General features: G+C 51.8%; 1 long non-coding RNA gene across 1 annotated transcript; it reads right to left on the reverse strand.

Annotated features, from left to right (window-relative positions):
- Window positions 1-3,473: 3,473 nt before the first annotated feature.
- On the reverse strand, window positions 3,474-12,595 carry LOC310880153. The gene is made up of 4 exons (XR_014571486.1): window positions 11,307-12,595; window positions 8,370-9,207; window positions 4,702-6,782; window positions 3,474-3,612 (listed from the first exon to the last, which is right to left on the reverse strand). It is a non-coding gene; the product is annotated as an uncharacterized lncRNA (long non-coding RNA).
- Between the last annotated feature and the right edge of the window lie 8,477 nt (window positions 12,596-21,072).

The raw sequence follows: 21,072 nt of genomic DNA on the forward strand, positions 1-21,072 counted from the left end.
CAGCTACATTTCAAACGCCGGTCTGCCAATGTCAGTGCTGTGGTAAATCTTTACCGAGGAGCCCGCAGCAGGAGCCGGGGCTGTGCTCAGAGCCGCAGCTCTACCAGCCCAAAGCAGGAAGGTGCCTTGCGCTGACCTGAATTGCAGTGCGACAAACTGGAGGGGTGATTTGCTTCCTTGAAAGGTCCATTACAACGTTGGCGAGTGAATACGCTTTTGCCAGAGAGAATATTACCTTTTTGTCTTAAAAAATGAGAACCACCAAAAAGTAAAAAAATCAACCAGACATTAGAGATGAAAAGTCAATAAAAAAAAAGTCAGCATTAGCTGATAAAAGCAAATACTTCCTGTAAAAGTTTTCATTAACTGGAAAAGGGAGTTTTTCCAGTGATAAAAGTTGAGATGGAAAATTTTCAAATCACCTGATCCTATACCAATTTTCAGAAAATTAAACCATTTGTCATCTTGTTCAGACTCCAAAGCATCTACAGAGCACAGCTGCTATTATATTATTTCTGACATAGAACATCAAAACAAAGACAGGAAAAATCTGACTGTCAGTGCGGTTCTGTCTCAAACGCAGACCTTTTGGAAAGCACCGCAATTTCGGCACATCCGCTGCGTTGCGAGCATGTGGTCCGCTCTGGAAAAAAGAGCCAGCCGTGGTGAAACAGAAGTGAATTCCTTATTATTGCCTCCAAATCTCTGACACCGCTGGAGGCCAAAAGCAATATTGGAATAACCTCCGTTAAGCACTGAAGTGGATCGGCTGCGGCATCTGCATTTTCCCCAGGCCCTGGCACTCGGAGGCGCCTGACGGAACAGCTACGGCTGTGCTCGCTGGGGAGATTCCTCGTGTCTCCAAAAACACCCTGCCTGCAGAAAAACTGTCTGATAGGAACTCCCCATCATCTGCAGCACAGAACCAAACTAATTAGCCTTCACCCTCTCATGCTCCGTTTAATAACCACGTGGGAATTGCATTTCAGAGTGCCATTTAGTGGGAACAGGCAGGCCCCCGCGCCCCATCAGACACGACTTCTGCTTTACCGTCCCCTCGTTCCCAGGAAGCGCTGCCTTTTCGCACGGCTCCCAGTTACGGCCCGGAGAAAGGGGCACATTTTGTTGTGTCTGTGATTCCTTGGCTTCGGCTTTTGCCCTCAGCAGCTGCAGGGAGCCCCTGCCTGCTGGGGAAGCTGCAGCTGGGGGCTTGGGGAGGGTCTGCAGCAGCACGGGGACGCTGCAGCCGCCAGCACCAGGGAGGTGTTGGGGTGGCCATAAAACATGAGCGATGCTGTGAAAAACCAACACCATGGAAAGATGCCAGAGAGAAGAGAAAGAATTAACCTATCTGATGATTACTCACTTCAGAAGCATGATTGTGTTTATTCTGCCTTTACCACCCCCTTCGGGCTAAGTGGCTGAGGCACGGCTCCGCTCTGTGCAAGGCAAAGGCGATGCTCAGGCAGCGCTGCTCAGGCTCCAGCCCGCGTGCCGGTTTTGCTGAGCATGGCAGCTTCTAGCTGTTGCCTTTGCTCCTCTTTGCTGTGACTCCTGTCCCACACCCCGTGGTTTGCAAGTCCCTCCTTGTCCCCCAGATGTCCCAGACGTGGCGCTGGGGGTCTGCAGCTGCCCAGGGGAGCAGCGTGCTGAGCACACAGCGTTTCCTTCGGGCTTGTTGGTTTTTCCCTTACGTTATCCAATTTCTGTGAAATTAGGGCTGGTGAGAGAAGAGCAGCAGGCAGCCAGGAGCGGTTCCTGGCCCCAGGGGCCAGCAGACACCAGCCACGAGGGCTGTGCCCATGGCTGGGGATGGCACCGCAGCCACGTCAGCCACACGGGCCATGGGCCAGGGGCCCCCACAGCGGCACCCTGCTCCTCCCAGGCTGGAACAAGAGACACCACACAGCAGAACCACATTTTCCCCAAGCCTCTGTGTTTTCAGGGATATCTGCTCTTTGCAGCCTCCACCTGTGCCCCCAGTGCTGCTTCACATTTGCAAACACCGCAGTCAGGTTTTTCGCGTGTGCAAACAAAACCACCTGCCTTTGGTGCTGACTCACAACTCCTAAAGGGGAGGAAAAAAGCCTGCTTCAGGACGCACGCCAATTTTCCACTTATCTCCACATGTCCTGCTCACTTGTCACACAGCTCAGCGGGTCTCTGCAACGTGCCTGTCCCCATGCCACGTGCCGCACGCCTCCAGCAGGCACCGACCCCTCGGCGGCTGCCCACGGTCCCACGCAGTGTCTCTCCATCACCAGCCAGGGCTGCACACAGGAAAAACATCTGAAACAAGCACACCTCCGTTCCAAAAGCCACCCAGCAGCTGGGCTGAGTAACTACTGCAGAGCCTGGGACCCACATGCAGCCTGGAGAGATCCCAAAGCTGTTTCTGAAACTCAGAGATCTCTAAGAATGTTAGTGAACACCCTTACAGCAGGCATGTTATATAGAAAACACATCATACATATTCATCATACAAACACTCTCCCTTCAGCAAAGATAACTATTTTACACTATAAATGGTGACTTCAACAATAAGTGATGTAACAAGTGAATCTCAATATACTGTCAGAAAAAGAGTTTGATTTATATCTGTATTTAACGTGCCATAGCTGTTCTGTCTCTATTCTATTACACCGAGTAATTGCTTCATTATCTTAACACTCCAATTATTGTGGTAGCAGGGCTCTTTAGCTTGTTTTCAATGAAATTGTAATTATCTGCAGCCACACCAGTTCACTGATCAAAGATGTTGTGGGATTGATGACTTGCCTCATCCCTGCATACCAATGTCTTCCAAGGTCCACCACGCAACAGCAACCTGGCTTGTCTGCCACCGCCTGGAGAAAACCCTGTGCAAAGTTTTCGTTCTCCAACGCAAAAGGTTTAAGAGTTTACCGACTGATGCATGGCTAGGCATCGATACCGTCTGAGCACATTGCAGGTTCACAGATGTTGTGCCAGCATCTGAAGCCTGCAGGCCCAGGTTTCATGAGGAGCCTCGGCAGTACAGAACTTGGTGCGGAGGTTGCTGACTCTCCTGCGGGTTGCTGACGGACCAACGCGGAGAGCCTTGCTCCACTGCGGGGCTGGCGCGGTGCTGTGTGCAGCAGGCAGCAGCGGTGCTCTGCAGAGGTGCGTGAATGTCCCAGAGGGTTCTGGCCAGAGGGATGTCTTCTGAACGCTCAGGCTCCCTGACAGGCCACTGAACCCCAAATGAGCTGCAGTCCAGGCACGTGGCCTTGTCCTGAAATGCACGCATCCAAGGCGCATCGTCCTCTCAGCTTAGTGCCTGACACGGGCACTGAGTGAGGCACGTGCGAGGAATGCCCACGGGATCTCGCTCAACCGCATGAACTCAACTGGGAGCCTTCGGCTTCTCACCACGAGCCAGAAGGCCCCAAACCCCAGCACCGACCAACGTCACTGCCCTGCTGAGACGTTCTCACACTGTGCATTCCTGGTGTCGCTCCTCCCGGCTGCAACAGGAGGAACCAGGTCAAGAGGAGACTTCCCAAGGCTGTTCCAGAGTTCATTGTTCAGCTACTTATAAATCCATGTACCAAGAAGGGCAGGGCATGTTTGGGACAGGACAGGAACTGTGACCTTCAAAAAGACAAAGAACATTTTAATCACACACTGGTTTGCTGGGAATGTGGTTGGCAGACGTGCAGAACACCATGCCGATGAACCAACGCCAGTTATCGATAATGACCGTCCCAAATGAACGCAGCACTTTCAGTCCAGAATCTGACTGTTATTTCAACAAGTGCCCGGCATGCCGAGGAAGCATGCAGGGACCCCTTCCCGTGGCCAGAAGCAGCATCCCAAAGGCCATGCAGGGGACATGTCACCAAGCACGGTGAGAACCTGGCCCCTCTTCCTGCAGGGCCTGAACCGAGTGCCAGGTTCTTCCGTGCATGAAGTGATATATTAGATATAATACCTGCCCAAGCACACTAGGGTAACCAGCCCATGGGGTTAGCAACAAAGAACAAAAGCACAAAGTGGGGACAACATGCGCAGAGCCGCTGCCTGTGCTGGCATGGTACCGTGGAGGCAGGATGGGGAGAGCACAGCCCCGTCCGGCCCCAGAAACAAAAAGGGGAAAAGGGCTGCTTTATTCCAGCACAACGCTTGGAAATAGTCTCAGGTTTTGCTGGGTCTGGAGCACAGTGCCTCAGAAGTTCAAAAGGTACAGGATGCATGTGCACAAACCCCATCCATTTTGCAGTAATTATCACCCTGGTCATTTTTCTTTTTGAGTAATTATTCCTAATGGTCAGATTAGTTTCATTTTCCCTCATTTCACCAGGGAACACAATCAGCCAGATCTCTGCTGGCAGAAGTCAGAGTAACTCAATTCTTCCTTAATGGAACTACTTGAGTTTACTCTACTTAAAAACAAAGAAACAAACAAACAAAAACCCCACAAACGTCAAAATGCTTTGGTCTTATTTTCACATACACGGTGCCCCCTGCCCTGTGGCGGCTCGGTGCGCTCACCGTCCCCGGGAAGGCAGTGCCCCCGCAGCCCCTCTGCCAGTGCAGCAGTCATCTTTTACCTCCAAAGGAAGCATCTGAAGGCTTTGCAGAATTAAAATGGCTCCTTATTTTCTGTGTTCAGCTGGCACTACCTTCACTGTTCCTTTACTGTCTTTTGCCACATGACAATAAAACATTACCTGCATGCACCTGAAATCGCGATCTTTCTCCACACTTCTGCCAACCTCACAAGGACTTGTGCTTCCATCTTCCTTCACCCGCTGCCTCCGGTCTCTTTGGGACCCCGGCGTTCCCTGAGCGAGCTGCCACGGACAGCACGGCAGGCTTGCGACATCCCACAGCGCCCACAGCCCCTGCCTGGGAAGGCTCTGCTCACGCAGGACAGCAGCGGGGGCTCTGTGGCTCTGGACCAACAGGGCCTCGAACAGCAAAAAAGTGTGAAAATAATGGAAGCAAGTCTTTTTAGATGGGAAATAACAAGGGGAGTACAAGATTTCATGGCATGTCATTCTTCGTACGCTTAACCCTGAGAGTACCAATTAGATTCCTGTTCAGAACAGTGTCCAGACCTAACACAAAGAAGCAAAATGAAAATTTGGAAATGGGAGTCTAAGCCCAAACTTGCTTCTACAAAAAGGCCATAAAACAACAGCAACATGGTTTGAAAACGGCAAGGGAGATCATTTCTCTTGCTGAATGGCTCAGGATGCTATAAAAGCTGCCATTTCCACAGCATGTACATGTTATTTGTCACCGAGTTCTTTAATTGAGCAGACATTCAAGAGGGAGAATCTGACTCACGTAATTGAAAAATTCCTCTTTGTGCTCCTAACTATGTCTTTCAGCAGTAGAAGTGAATTTTGCCCTTTATAAAACCCTTTTGCAAGGTTTATATGACACTTGGTTCAAGCTTGGACAAGACGCTTCTGGGGACCTGAGTCACCAGCATCCATCAAGCTTTCAGGGGTCCCACGGGCTCCGTACAGCCCATTAAACGTGCCATGAAAAGTTTCATGGGAAATTAAACATTTTGATAATGACTGCGGTTTTCACACATGCGTATGCCCTAGTAGCACTGGGGCGGGTTACGGGGACAGCCTTTTCCCAACGAGCACAGGTTTCTCACCGTGTGCTCGAGGTTTCCCCACCCCAAGGAAACCAAAGTAACATCGAGGTGTGCGGGGATGGTGCCTGGAGCTCACCACTTGCCTTTTCGACTGCCCCATTTTCTCTCTCCATCGACTGTCGGCCGCGTTCTCTTCTTGTGCCTCCTCCTGGGACACCGCTGCGCCCATGCTGGCGGCAGTGCCTGGCACCACGAGCAGGGACTGCAGAGCCCAAAGCCCCACCAGAGCTGCTCCAGCACCTCCGGGTCCTGTGCCTGCCAAAACACCTGAGCCAGGTGCATGTGCTGCAGGGCACCACGGCAGCTGCTGCCCCGGGCCCCAGGGGGACAGAGCAGCCAGCCACAGCCACCGCTGGAGGCAAAACAGCATCCTGAGCACAAGGAGAACGAGAAAGTTAGAGAGGGACAAAAGCGCAGCCTGTGATCCTGCAGCAAGCAGGATGGTTATTGCCACGGTGAGGGTGAAAATGATGATTCAAGTAGTCACAAAACACTAATTTTATCAACAAAAAGATGACGCCGTGGGGATCACACCCCTCTAGAGGCTGCAGGGGCTGGATGTACAGGCCTGCAGAGAAAAAGATTAAATGGCTCCCATCCCAGTCTGCAAAAACTGAACCGATGGAAACGTTACAGTTCTGGTGCATGGGTGTTTTGATGCAGCAGTTTACAGACTGGAGATAGTGGAATTTATTAGTTGGATATAAACCCACAGTTTTGTTCAAAGCAGAGGCAATATATGAGTCACCTACCCAACATACCTACACCGCAGAGAAATAATTTGTTCTTCTGGGAAACGTTCCTGGAATGCAGAATGGTTTTGCTTTGGGTAGCTCTGTGCTCCTATCAAACATGCTGCAGTGGGACTTCTGTGTCTATTTAGAGTAGCACCGTTCAGAAGCTGTGCTTCAGATAAATCATCGGCATTTATAAGCCAGGATCCAACACTGTTGGAGATGCAGAATCCCCTGCTCCTTTGAGATGTATCTGGGCTTTATCCCTTCAGCTTCACACAGGGAAGTGGCATTGCCAGTGACCGTGCTTCCTGAGTTCATCCTCCTGGCATCCTCCAGGTTACTTCAGCTGCCACAAAGACCGAAAAATCATTCGAAAGACATCAACTACCAGGCAACCACACATGAAACTGCAAGGAAAGAACATAACTAATGGTGAGAGACCGTAAGTGTCTCGACACCTCCCAGAATAACTGACACTTTCTGTTTATGGGACAGAAGGCTGGTGGTCAACAGACACACACCACTAATTGCAAGGCTGAACAGGCTTTCTTCTTGACCCTGAGTGCTGAAGCCTGCGTTCACATCTTTGTCTTAATGCTAGGCTTGCGGGGAGATTTAAAGGTCACCACATCATTGCCATTCAGCATTTCCCTGGGGGGCGTGACAAAAGAGCTGGAAGTCACCGCACACTTAACGAGCCTCTGGTGTGTCTGCATGGGAAGATTCGCCCCTCGCCCAGGCAATTCCCTCCGTCAGGGACTGAGTTATCCAGCAATGGAAAAACAACCCACAGAGGACTCTCCTATTTACAAGCTCAGAGTTATTTATTTTAGCACTGGAAGGAAGCGTCCCTAGCTGCACCCCAGGCAGAAGGGCAGCATGTAAATACCCGGGGTAAGAGCTGCAGAACCTGGTGAGAAGCACGAGGAGAGCGGAGGCAGCCCCGAGAGGACAGCGGGGCGCCGAGGTGCCAGGCCCTGCCGGGCCGCGGGGCCTGCTCACAGCTGCCGGGCCCAGGCCGCAGGCGCCGGGCAGGGAACTGAGGCGAGCCTTCCTCTGCTGCTGCAGCTGGGTGCCTGCCGGGGGCTGCAAGCGGGGACCCGGTTTTCTGCAGTCTGCTCCAACCCTGGTGCCAGCGCGGGGTGAAGCTGTGCCTGTGCCCACCACACGGCACGGGGCAGTGCCGCTGGCCGGGGCTTTGGCAGCGGCGCCGTGGCCTGGCCGTGGGCAGAGAGCAAGGAGAAGCCGTCGCCCTCTGAGCAGCTCCTGCAGAGCCCGCGCTGCCCAAGCCCCGTGACTGGAGTCCTCAAGGTGCAATATCTGGGGTCTGAGATCGCAAATGCTCCACCAGTTTTATGACCAATTCCCACGGTAGTCCTCCGTTTTGTCCCTTTAGAGCCAAAATACCAAGATATGCCCAGAAGAGCAAACCACAGGCCTGGTGAATCTCTGCTCTACGTGCTCCCATTAAATGCTGCTTGTTATTCTATCCGCAGGGTAGCTCAGGATGAGGAGTATGGCTGAAAACCAAATTTTCTGGAGTTTCCATTAGGCCCAACCATAGCAGAGTACATTTGAAAGGAAGGTGAGCCTGTGCATTTCCCCTCTGGGAGCGAACAGAAGGAAAAAAATAACGTCTTGCCATGTAAAGAGAAACCACCCGACTCCGTCCTTTCTAATTGCTATAAATTATGTTTTCTGGAGCTTTATTTCCATGCTGGGTTCACATGACTGACTGTTTCTAACTAGAAGCCATTCTCTTAGATGCTTCCACAAAACAAAGAATTAAGAAGTGTGCCCCATTTGGGATGTAACCCATATGAAATGTATCTGTACAGGTGTGCATCCATACTACAAAATATCCCAAATGCTTCCTAACCCCATACCTCCAGCACTGCACTGACACCACACCAAACAGATACATGCAAAAATTACTGAAACCACGATAATAATTTAGGCAGTCAGCCCCTGGAGACTGCCATAGCCTTGCTCACCTCATTCGGTACTTACAGCCTGGTTCAAGCCTGCTTACGGGGTCTCTGCTCTTCTTGGTCCTCTCCTGCTCCTCGCAGCCATCTCGCTCCTCTTTCACCCTTTTCAGTTTCTTTTCATTGCACACTTCCCCATTTAGTTGGGTTTTCATCTGTTTCATTTTGCTTCCCTTCATTTGTTTCACTCCTACATTTGCTCCCATGTGTCACGTAAGACACTTGTCCTTGCAATAAAGTGAACAGCTGCTTACATCGCGCTCCCTGTGGCTGCCTTTAATTTTCTGAGTTCCTTGTTCTTTTGGAGAGGAGCAGAGGAAGGTCCTGACCTGCTGCGGCTATCTCTGCGGTTCCCACGGCCCTTCTTGCAGCCGTGAACGCGGCCACGTGTGCCAAATTCCAGCCGGGGTAGCTGCTTGCTGCCAGACTGGGCTGCGTGCACACCGTGGTGTGTCCATGCAGCGGTGCTGCCCGCCACCAGCACCAGGGCTGGGACATGGCACCCGAGGTGCCATCAGTGCCTTGAGCTCACACGGGGTGGGACGTGGCCAGAGCTCAGTGGGGACATTTCAGACCATCTCCCAATAACGACAGTACCAATCACTGCTGGCATCCACGCTTCCCATGCTCGTCACAACAGCCACCATTCCAGTCTGGGATGTTTTGGGAACACGCTCCAGATTTCTCAGGAGGAGCCGAGCACCACCCTTCTAATCGCCCTACCACAACGGATGGCTGCTCGGCGAGTTTGTTCCTCTCTGGGCCTTACCCTACAAGTAGGATACCAGCTTGGCCCTTAAAAAAACAGCCAGCAAGCTGTTTTGGCAAAGCTGGGGGAAAGAAGCTGTATGGTGAAAGGGAAAACACTGAATCAAATGCAAGATGTGGCTGCTAAAATATACATATATGTAAAAATCCAAATTTTGAAGATGACACAATTTTGGACATTCAGACAACTTCGCAAGTTGTCGAGTCTTCAAAATAACTTTGGTCTCTCTCTTGGAAACCAGGTTTCTGGGTACTTTCAGCCTAGTTTGTGGGTGTGTTTATTTACTCACCAAGTCATATTCTTGAGTTAATAAAATGGGTTTTAGTAACCCCTGAAACAACAAAATGTTCCCCAGCACTGGCACACATTTAGCAATGAGGGAGAAACAGCAGCATTGGCAAAACATCTCTCTTCCAACCACACAGCTGCTGAGGTGAGTTTATTGTAGGTAAGGCAGCAATGCTTTACATCATGGCATGCAAAGTAACCTTAATAATCAAACATACTTTGTACCTTCATATGCTGAGTGCTCAGATTGCACAAATTCACGAAAAGACAGTTCCCACATTCCAAGTTTCTCAACCAGAATTCCTTTGCTCAAGTATTTATTTTACGATCCTATGAATTAAAAGCAAGGAATCTTGATGTATATGAATGTTAGTTAATTTAAATATTAAGCTAAACATAATTTGATATTATCCTTTTCAAAAAGGAGACTATTTCTTATTATCTGTTTTTATTTCATAGACCCAAAGATCACCCCAAAGCTATGCTGAATATGTTATAGTCAAATATAGTTATATATATAGTTATATATATAGTTATATAGTTATATAGTTATATATGTTATAGTCAAAGCTATGAATATGTTCAGAAGTATTTTTATAATTTCATCGTCATGCTAAAGCTTTGTGTAAGTCTGTGAAAGCTATTCAGACAGCCTTGTTTAAGTTTCTATAAATTAGATTTTCTAAAAAATATGTTGAAAAAAAAAATCTTTCTCAGTTCTCAGGCAGATGCTCTGTTTATCATCACAAAACAGAAACTGCAGGTTATGGAAGAGTGGGATGAGACTGCAGGGGGAGGGACAGGCTTCTCGCATTCGCCTGCACACATGCCTTAGATTATCCCAGGCTACAGAGGGCTGGGGTTTGGTAACAGGAACCATGACTTCCCAGAAAGACCATTCATGGCTTGCTGCTCCAGCCCGAGACGCGCGTTTCCTGCTCTCTTCCCTGGAGAGCAGCGAGGACAGGACGGGCTCGGCCGAGCCTCCGGGGGTCTCGGGGTGCAGCTCTTGCTGCTCTGCTGCAGCAACCCAAATCGCTACGCCAAATGAAGATGGGTTTGATTTAGTTCAATTTGCAAGGTCAGAGTCACTCCTTGAGAGCTCCAGTTTCCTACAGAAAAACTGAGGCAGTGCAAGCAAAAAAAGGCTCCTCGTTTCTCCTAATTCCTGCAGTGTTACCCGCTGGGCAGCAGGGTCTGTACCAGGCCCCAGGGGCAGCGCGCCCGCGGGCTGCCCGGGCAGCAATCGGCAGCCAGGCCACGGGGCTGGTGGCTCCAGGACCCGCCGCGAAGCTGCAGCGTGGCACCCAGCACCGCGGCACCCAGCACCACGGCATGCAGCACTGCGGCACGCAGCACCGCAACGCCACTAAACCCCTCGGTGATGATTTTATGAGCTCTCAAAGGCTCGCTTCTACCACCAAGCATCAATGAGTCACTGCCACGCTGCTGCTCCTCCACTGAAAACAAAGCCTGTTGCTTTGTAAATGGGGCTGGTTTACGAGCGCTTTTACTAATAAATTATTTCCTTTGTGGCAGCCATCCCCACAAACACCCAGGCCCCAGCACTGCTCCAGCCAGCATCAGCTTTACCCTTGGGTTTCCCCTGAAGCCAAAACACGGCCAGGCCCAAGTGTCTTGCATGAAGGCAGCGCCGTGGCTGCGCTCGTGGGTCCCCCGAGGGCCCTGCGAGGCCGCCTGAGCCTCTGGGGCCATCGCACCCCGAGCTGACACCGTGCCTGGGCACCGCATTGCCCGGCCAGCAAGGTGGCTTTAGGAATCTGTCTGAGGAGCAAGACGGCATTTTCATGAGAAAAACTACTATGTCTCAGCAGTGAGTGAATCTGTACATGCATTTAGCTCTGCAGCTATTTATAATTACTTACGACTCATTTCCTTTCCAGTCATTAAGAGCTTCACTGAAATAAATACCCCTCTTTCAGCTGTTGGTATGAATGGCACCAAAAAAAAAAAAAAAAACAAAAAACAGTCAATCAGTTTTCCAGCAGCACTAAACAGAATAAAAGTCACCCCAAAATACTCTAAACACCATGCTGGGTGTGGTGATTCTGTCGCTCAGACGCTGGTGAGAGCAGCAGTTTTGTGAGCAGCAGGTGTACGAATCCCAGCAGCCTGCCAGTGCAGCACAGCAGTGACACTGCTGCTGCCATCATCGGGCTTTGGGTCTTGCTGCTTTTATTTACGCCTCTTCATTGTGGCCTCAGGTGTTTACAGGGCTCGGCCTGATGTCTGCGTTTGGTTTCTCACTCCGCCATCCCCTCTTCATGCTGACGTGCATGCGCTTTCCTTCTGGAAGATGGGGATCTCCCCACAGGGATCCTCAATAACAGTTTATCTATGCAAGCTGTCCCAGCTGTGCTCTCAAAATTAGGTGTCCGTGGGATTTTGGTGGCTTGCTGCTCCCTCTGTGGAAGTTGATTGCGAAAACGAGCCCCCAGCTCATGAATCGTGACGTGGTGCAGGTGCTCACACAGCCGCCCTGCTGCTCCCTTCCCTGCTTTGGTTGCTAACAGCTGTTCTGCTGCTGTTTAACAGAGGGCAGCCAGAAGACAAGCCGCCGTGCGCTGTGTAGGTGACAACATATCGCACTGGAGCCTTCCAAAGGTGGTGACGAAAGTGATGGACCCACTTTTCAGCCCACCTGTAGGTCCAGCAAGCTGCCAGGAGCAGGGCTGGGCTCACCTTCCGCCGTCACACCTGGACCATCCGTGTCCCTGGGCGAGCAGCAGGGCTGCGACCTGTCCCAGGAGTGGGACTGTGCGTTAATGGGCAGCTTCTCTGGACCCAGCTGCAGCCCCCAAAAGCCTCCAGAAGCTGGGCAGACCTGGCCCGCGGTGTCCCCAAGGGAATTACGCTGTTCCCACCCTGTTTCAGTCCCGTTCACATAGCTGTGGTCTCTGCTCCGCAGGACACTGGGCTGGGAATTGGAGGAACCTGCTGGAAAAAAAATAAATAGAAAGTGCCTGTGCAGAGGAACCTGCCGGCCTGCGGTTCATCCCTCTGCAATGAAGAGCAGTTGGGAAAGTGTCCATGTACCCAAGCACACGGCAAATGTAATCCCCACACTTCGATCCGTTCACTTGCAGGGAACAGACTGAGCTGTGAAAACAAGATTATACCCAGCTGGATGGGGAAAAAAGTCTATGCAACTTTATAGCACAACCCCAGGCGGGATTTTGGATTCCTACTACCACCAGCCCGCAGCTTACACGAGGGGATCTCGGTGTTTGAACAGAATGGATCACAAACCCACCCAATTTTTCTGGGTCGGTGAAGCAATTCGCATGATACTACCAGAGGGCCCGGGACAGAGCCAGAACACGCACCGGGGACGTTGCCCCGGCTCCGTGTTGCCCGTCACCACCCCGAGCCAGCAGCAGGGGTGCGGGTGGCAGCGCCCGGCTCCCGCAGGGGCCGTGGCCGGGGTCTGGCCCCGGGCAGCACCGAGCCCCCGCCAGGCGCTCGCCCACCCCACGGCCCCGGCACGGTGCGCGGCCGAGTACCGCCGAGAGCCCCAGCAGCTGCGAGGGGCTTCAGTCGTTTGTGGTGGAAACAGCCCGCTGGAGTGTCCACTCTGACCGATGTCCAGCTACTGAGAACTGGACGTGGTTTTTGTTTTTGTTTTTTTTTTTCTTCTGTAATTTTCAGTAATTTGTGCTGTAAGTGGCCCTGCCCGTGACAGCGAAACCGCACTGCGGCTATTCAGAGACTCGGAGGTCGTCGGGTGTTTAAAAGCAGCAATTATCACCGTTAGTCCCAGGGCCCCACCGGCCCTCTAAAATACAGACCCTTGGAAGTGCTAGGATGTGTTTTTTCATGTGCTTTGCCTCCTGCAGAGCAGATGCTATTTCACAGCCGCAATGGAGGCACCTCTGGCTCTACCTGCCCGTCCCTCACCGACGCGCACCCGCAGCAGCAGAGATGGGAAATCCTGCAGGTGGTTCCCTTCAGCACCCCATCTACATTTCGGGCTCCATTGAAACGCCGTCAGCTGAGATCAAGTCAGGGTCTTGCACTCTTGTTTCTGGAGAGCAGAGGCGGGATAAGAGCGGATACCACTAATGGAGAGCAAACAAGCACTTGCAGAAGACAAACAGCGACGTCGCTGTGGATAGTACTTCCAGGCAGAAGTGCCTCTCTCAGAGCTCCGATTTCGATATCGCAATGAATTGGTTTCAAGGACCCATCTAAGGACTGATTGTCAGAGCAAAAGCTAATACAGCATTTAAAAATCCAGTGAACCAACATGAACGATAAATAATTGCTAGTTACTTATGAGGTGGTAGTGGAAGTTCTGTGAGAAAAAGCATGGTTAAACCTCCCTCCAGAAAATAGTCACTGTGAGTTATTTGCTCAGCTGTAATCAGGAGGTACGAGTATTTAATAAGGCAATTATTTGAAAAAGATTTTAAAAGGCTTTTGTAAAGATTTAGCACTCAGCTAGGGATGCCAGCAGCTGCAGAGGGGGTGGCCGCACAGTTCTGCTGCCGTGCGGGGGAAATGTTATTTTTAAGGAAGTTATTTTATTACTGCAGTGCTCTCCGTCACATTATAAAGAAGGGCTTCCTACGCGGCTTACGCCAGCAATTGAAACCCCCAGAAACAAAACAAAACAAAATATTCTATTCCTAACATGTTTGGGCTGTGAAATGTCTTGCAAAGCACCTACCAGCCCATGGAGACACCGCGGGATCTCTCACGCGCTGGGCGCTGCTGCGGCTCTCTGGGCAGGCACCCAGCCTTGTGCCACTGCCCGGCCCGCAGATACAAGGGGCAGGCAGCGACACAAGTCCCTGCAAGCACACGGCCACGGATACCTGCCTCTTCTTGCACCCCTGTGGATCTTACCTGGGGAGAAGAAGCCCGCAGAGGCCGCACGATGCCCTTGTTCCAGTGCCTTTGGGCTGCAAACTCAAAGCAGAGGCATAAAGCGCGCCTTTACACCAGATAAACCTGACTTGTACTGACCTCCCTTCGGCCGCATTTATCCCTCCCATCGCTCACGTTCTCCACAGAAGCACGCGCGCACACTCGTACGTCTTAGCAAGGTGTTTAACAACTGGCAACCAGCGGCAGCGGGACTGGCGGGGGTTGCATGCCGCCACCCCCAGCTTCAGCAGCGTGGTGCTCGGGTGCACGGCATGGAGAGACCAGATTTTAAAGCAAGGTTTAAGGAAAGCAACGCCTATGCATCAGCAAAAGACTATTCTGATGATTTAAACCTGTCCTAACCAACAAATCACTGATGGCCAACTGCTTATGGCCTTGTGATAAAGGCTGAAAGCATTAATGGGAAATCTTGCTTTAAAATGAGAAGGAAAATTGGAGTGTTCAATCATTTGTACTGCTGAGGTCTGACTTAACAGCCTTAAAATACTGCTCAGTGCCTAGTCGCAGGTGTGCGTTCTCTAACCGAATGGTTTTAGTAAATTCTGATAATTTCTCTTTTCTTTATTTTTGGTAATGAGAGCCTAACACACAGAGTCACCTAAGAGCTCAGCATTTGTCAGACAAGCGTGGGACATCAGCCTGCTGGTCGCGGACAGCTCAGCTGCCTGTTTCCTACCCAAAACTTCTCCCCTTCCCCAGTTTCCCTCTGACCACGGGAGCGGCTCCTGGCTTTACGTGCTCTCAGGCCACAGCCGCCTCTCTCCGCAGAGCCAGCTGCTCAGCCGGGATAAAACGATGCACCCGGAAAACGTTTCAGCTTTGCCATCGCTGAAGATGAGCCTGAGGTAAAAGTACGTGGTGGGAAGTTGTCTAACCCAAGCTGGCACTTCGGGTCGGCCCACACCACCTCGCTCTGCAGCACCAGCGCAGTTTGCGGCAGCAGATGAGGAATTCCCTGTTCGTGGCCACAGGGCGCGCGGCGCGGCGCTGTCGGGACTGCGTCAGGACACGCAAAGTCTCCCCAGCTGGACAGACAGACGTCCCGCGGTCCTTGTGGCCTGCCAGCCGCGGGACCTTTCCTGTGCCTCTGGCGTGGAGCACCGCAGGGGCCGTCAGCTGCGGCCGGTGCTCTCGTTGGGCACGTTTATACAGGCACAGGCGGTGCTCTGCCCCGCTCTGCGCTCAGATCCGTCTGCTCCTGGGGCGCTAACTGCTGGAGTAGGCAGCACAGAAACGAACTGATTTGTTCCTGTAAGCGAGCCAGGAAAGTAATGCCAGTGTCTAAATACCAGTACTTCCATCAGTCACGGGGGCTGCGCTTCTGCACGACACCGGCCGCTTGTGCATGCCCAGCCGGCTGCCAGGGCCGCGGGCTCTGGCAGGGGAGCCGAGGGATGAGCAACGAGGCTACGGCAGCCCCGCGCAGCCAGCATCGCCCCCTTACCGGGCTCCTGCTGCTGGGAGGTCAAAAAAGACAGCATTAAAATATCAAGGCTAAAAGATCAGTTCCTAAATATTGCAATAATCTAGCAAAAATAAAACAGTGGGACTTTCTAGAGCCCCCTTTCCCTAGATTCCGCTATTAAGATGAAAACTCCTTTTTAAACTAATGAATTACCATCTTTCTGAGCACCTCCGTTGGTCCAAAGATCAGCAAAATAACAAATATCTATTTAACTTGGAGAAAGGAATAACAGCTCCCGTAGCACATGAATCATAGCGGTGCCTGCTCTCAGCTGAATAAGGCGAGAGAATTCTTTGCCGGTTAGCTCAATCACAGCATCTGCTGCCGTTTCAGAAACAAGTCAAGAGCAAAACTGATGCCTTTGCATAATGATGCTTTCAACAACAAAAAACGAGCTAAAGAAATAAAACCACCAGGGTAAATTACTCCCAGTTGTAGATACACTGAATTACACCGGCAGATTGTTTCAGCATAGTTTGACCCACCAGACATATTGGAAGCCGTTCGAATGCTTTCCGCACAAATCTGTGGGAAAGTTGGCTTTTTTTTCCTGAAGAACTCCAAAAGGAGCAGGAATAGCACATCCTGTCATTACACTTGGGTCACGCCAAATCTGTCTGGCATGGGCGTGTCTCGGCACAGCGGGAGAAACGGGATCTGAACTCCGCAGCGTGCGGCACGGCCCTGCGGAGCGCGGCCCCGTCACACGAAGCGCTGCGGTGGCCGGGGGCAGGCAGGGCCCCCCCGCACCTCCCTGTGGCCCCGTGTGCCCTGCCGCCGGGAAGCGAGGTGCCGCCCGCGGGCACACCAGGGCCCCCTCCCTCCCTCCCTCCCTGACACAGTGCTCCCCGCAGCCCCGCAGGCCCCGTGTCCCCGCTGCGCCCGGCTCCCACCCCACCGGGGCTCCGCTTCCGAGAGCGCTCCCGCGGCGCACGGTTCCCTGGCTGCAGGGGCGTTCGCCGAATGTGCTGAAATCCTCTGCTCACACAGGCCCTCCAAGCCGCCATCGTGCGAAGCTTAACACCTCAGCTCCAACGCGCAGGGGGGGTTAAACCGGCTTCCCGGCTGCGTGAGCGGTGGCACGGAGAAGTTCCGTGCCTTGCCCAGCACCTGCCGGTAGGAGAAGGCCTCAGGGGTGCTGGCAGGACGTATTTGCTTTCCATCAAAAGCTGACACCTTCCCAACACCCGGCTGCTCAAGAAGGTAAGTATCTTCACACTGAGATCCCGTGGGGGCACGCTGCAGGAGCAGGGCTGATAAAGGTTGGACCCTGCCGAGCGGACGCGGGGCCACGCGGGGCTGCCCAGCGCACGGAGCGGCACGAGGGCGCGGGAAGGGCCGGAGCAGCCCGCGGCCCCCAGCCTGCAGCCGAACGGGGAGAGGCGCCGCGCCGTGCGTGCAGCGCGGCTCCCGTGGGATGCCGAGACGGCGTTGCATAAGGCTGATGCTTCAGAGGGGACTTGCTGCGGAGAAATTGGCAGAACACATCCAGAGAAGATCTGCACACAGAGGATCAACAACTGCTAGAGAGAACAAAACAATTACGTGTCCCAGTCCTGTGAGTCCTTCCCTCCCTTTTGGCTTTTAACGCAGCACAGTAATTAAGGCTCGGGGTAGGGGCTATTAAACCTCCATCCTTCAAACAAATGACAGGGCAGAGTGGATGCAAAAAGGAAGCAGCACTCAAGATTTGGTGAAAATGGCAACGCTACCGGTTTGCTTTAAGATGCACACTGACTATTTGCATTGTAGAAGTGGTCTCCAGCTGCCTGCAGAAAATATCAAAACGATGATTTAAAACACGTTTGCAAATGGCTCATTTGCTGACAGCGGCTCCCCTTCAGAAGCCTGTCGGGGAGGCTCCTCTCCCTCCAGCACAACACCAGCACTCCCAAGGAAAAACAATAGCTGAGCACGCGCTCGGTAGGGACTTCTGAAGCTATGAAGTCTCTTCCCCATGACTTTCATGCTGGACCCTTCCAACACTAAATGTTAAGGCATCGCAGCTTCTCCCAGTAGGCTTCTGAAGCCTGTTTCCATCTTCAGGCTTAAATATATCCCAAGGAAAACACGCACTGCCTCATGCATTTCCTTCTGGCTCACGCAGCCTCTTCCCCCGGTGGCAAACGCTGCAGCAGCCGGTGGACGCAGCCCGGTGCTCGGGTGGCTGCTGGCAGCCAAGCTCGTGATGGTCTCCACCTTCTGCCCCAGCCCCTGCACGCACACGGGCACACAGGATTTCCTGCTGCAGGAGCACTTTCCTGCAGCGAGGACTACGCAAAAAGGTTTCCAGCCACTCCAGATTACAATCACAGAAGATATTTTAAATTGCCATTTTCTTGCTTCGTTTTGAATTTCTAAATTCCTTCTTAAATTGCTAGTTTAAACAAGTGCATTTTGTTTACTGAGGATATATATTTGACCTTATATCATTAAAAGAGGGTAAGTATTGACTCCCATGATACTTTATTAACTTGCATCTCAAAGTAGAAATTCTCTTTGCTGCCTGCAGGAACGAAGGCCTCCTGATTAAGACACCAGACGCTGTCAGGAGCTCAGCTTGTCACAGCCATATTCTGAGTGTGTGCGAACACAAAATTCCAGTTCAACCCAAAAACCCAGGCAAAAGCCTGAAATTCTGCATCTGGTTTAGTGAAGAGCTGCACAAATGATTTACAATTATGGAGCAAACAAGAGCTTTGCACAGATGTTCATCCAAAGCCAGCATGCACGCAAACACAGTTGGCAGCAAATAGAAATCATAAGGTAAAATTAGGAAAACAATTGTCAGTTAGGAGCTCATTTAATCTCACACTCCAACTTGAAAGAGAAGGCTCCTCGGGGCCTTTTTGGGTATGCATGCTCATATGTGCACACACATAGTATTAGTCGGGTAGAAATGATAGCTTTATTTTGCTTACAGCAAACCAAGCGCTCTGTGCTGCAGGCAGAGGCCTTCATAGTTATGCAACAGCAAACTTGCCTGAACTATCGATTTGATTTCCCTTCTTAAAACCTTCCTGATGATGCTTTGCCTTGCAGCTTAGCTTCCTCCATGTATCTGCCTTCACACAATTTTGTGCAAAGAAGTTTTCTTGTTAGCAGCTTTGCCACTGATAAACTACTAATCGTTGGGAGCTCCAACTTTTAAACGATCAGTGATCAAACTGTGATACAGCGAAGGACACAGAGATTTTCCATGACGACTCAAGCCCACATCCTGCACCTGGAGACACCCTAAAAAAGAGATTTCAGGTGGGATCCTTTGAAGCACGTGCAGAGAGCAGCCCCGACGCCCCGGCGCGGTGCGGAGCTGTGGCCAAGACCCCACCCGCGGGGACCTCACTGTGGGGACCTTGCTGGGGGGGACCTCTCCCACCCCAGCCCTTGCCACCGAGGTGCGGCACCCATCCAAGGTGGAGTTGTCTGTTGGAAGAGCCCAGCCACGTTGCTAAGAAGAAATGCCAGCTCCGAGCATTACGAGCTGTCGGCTGAGACCTCGCGGGGTTCACATGAGTCAGAGGCGTTTGCGATGGACGGGCGAGGGAGCTCCCGAGAGCTCCTGCTTGGAACACGACGTACTCACCAGCAACTTGTCCTGCTATGCCCCAAACCGGGCTGGGCTTAGCAAACAATGCAATCTTCCAAAATTACGCTTTACATAAAGTATGTCCGATGGCAGGGGAATAAAGGGAAATGAAAAGTAAACACTTCCAACCAATTGGCAGCAGAGATGAGAAGTTATCTGAATATTCACCTAAACGCATCATTGCGATGATTTAATGAACGTGACCAAGTGCCCGGGAGCTGGAAGGCTCCAGTTTGCAGGGCTGGCCCAGGATGCTAACCCAGCTCTGCCTCTGAGGGACCGGACAGAACAGCAACGCGAGGGGGGAAGAAATCCCCCAGTGATAAGTCGATCAGAACCCTCTCACTTGAACCTTCTCCCTTAAAGGATGGCACCGTTTTCAGCTCACCTCTGCCATTCTTGTGTACGTTTGCGCTTTCCTTAGAGAAATGACAAGATCAGCAGAAAATCTTGAACGCACACAGCGAACTGTGGCACGGCGCTGTACTGACACAGCTTTTGCCCTCTCGGATTCACCCAGCAATGGCTAAATATTTCCCTCTGTGCATTTAAGCACCCACTTGCAAGTGCTTTCCAAACAAGAGGCTCACCCAGCTGAGTGGGTATTTCAGGGTGCTTATGCCTCTACTGCCCGTACCGGGGCTTGCCCTTAAGCTCCAAAACCTTCAGGGAGTTATTTTCAGGAATAGTTCAGGCAAAGGGTTGTAGAAACGGACCCGCACCTGCTTCAGTTGTCCTCTGGGCTGATCCGAAACCTGTCCAAATCGCAGCAGCTCTCCTCCCAGGGGAAGCGCTGGCAGCACATCTCATCCCACTTTCAGTGTTAGGAAACTGGCGTTCCCCTGCACTGCAACCCAGATCTTCGTTACCTGAAGGTGCTTCATGAACCGGCCAGGATGGATCAAAGCAGCAGCGATTTGTCTCACCCGATGATCAGCAGGTGGCTGACAGTTGCCTGGTGTGCAATCGCAGAGGCAGTTTTCCGATGTGGCATCCAGCATCACGCAGCACGCTGCAGGCACCAGCTGAACGGCCACACGGATGATGCGAGCAGTGTCAGCATTAAATGCCACAATCGATATAAAAAATAAACATCTGAGGCTTATATTTGTGGAGAGTGAAAGAGATGGGCATAGGAAATAAACATTTGGGTTTTTGTTGTAACTAAAACCAGCACTTTGGGGAAATCCCACTGCAGAGTGAGGATACCAGGTCACTTTGTGGTTCACTGCAAATGACAACACAAGGGTTTCAATCCAAAACATTTGTGGGAGGTTAAAAACTTGCTGTGAAGGTTAAGGTCTCCTCATACCCAGCCGGGGCTTGCAGGAAGAGAACCCTCAGAAACGTACCAAAGGAGGATCAAACTCCGGCTCCCTGCTCAGAGGAAATTTGGCTGAATGAGCTGAAGGAACTGACCCCAGAGACCCGAACGCCGCCTGCTTGGCCCCAGTGGCAGAAGTGAAGGGCTGGGGACCAGGCACAGGCCTCGCACCTTGCGGGGGCCACTGCACCCCGGCAGCAACGTGTCTCACCTGTACGGAGCAGCTTGTGCATCGCTGAATAGGTTTTAACTCACCTGTACGGAGCAGCTTGTGCATTGCTCCACAGGTTTTAACTCAACCCGGTATGTCAGTTCCCTTTTCCTTTCAAATTTCTTTTGATTGGGTTGACACAGCTTGCTCCT

This window comes from Anser anser, assembly GCF_964211835.1.
Source record: "Anser anser genome assembly, chromosome: 12".
NCBI lineage: Eukaryota > Metazoa > Chordata > Aves > Anseriformes > Anatidae > Anser > Anser anser.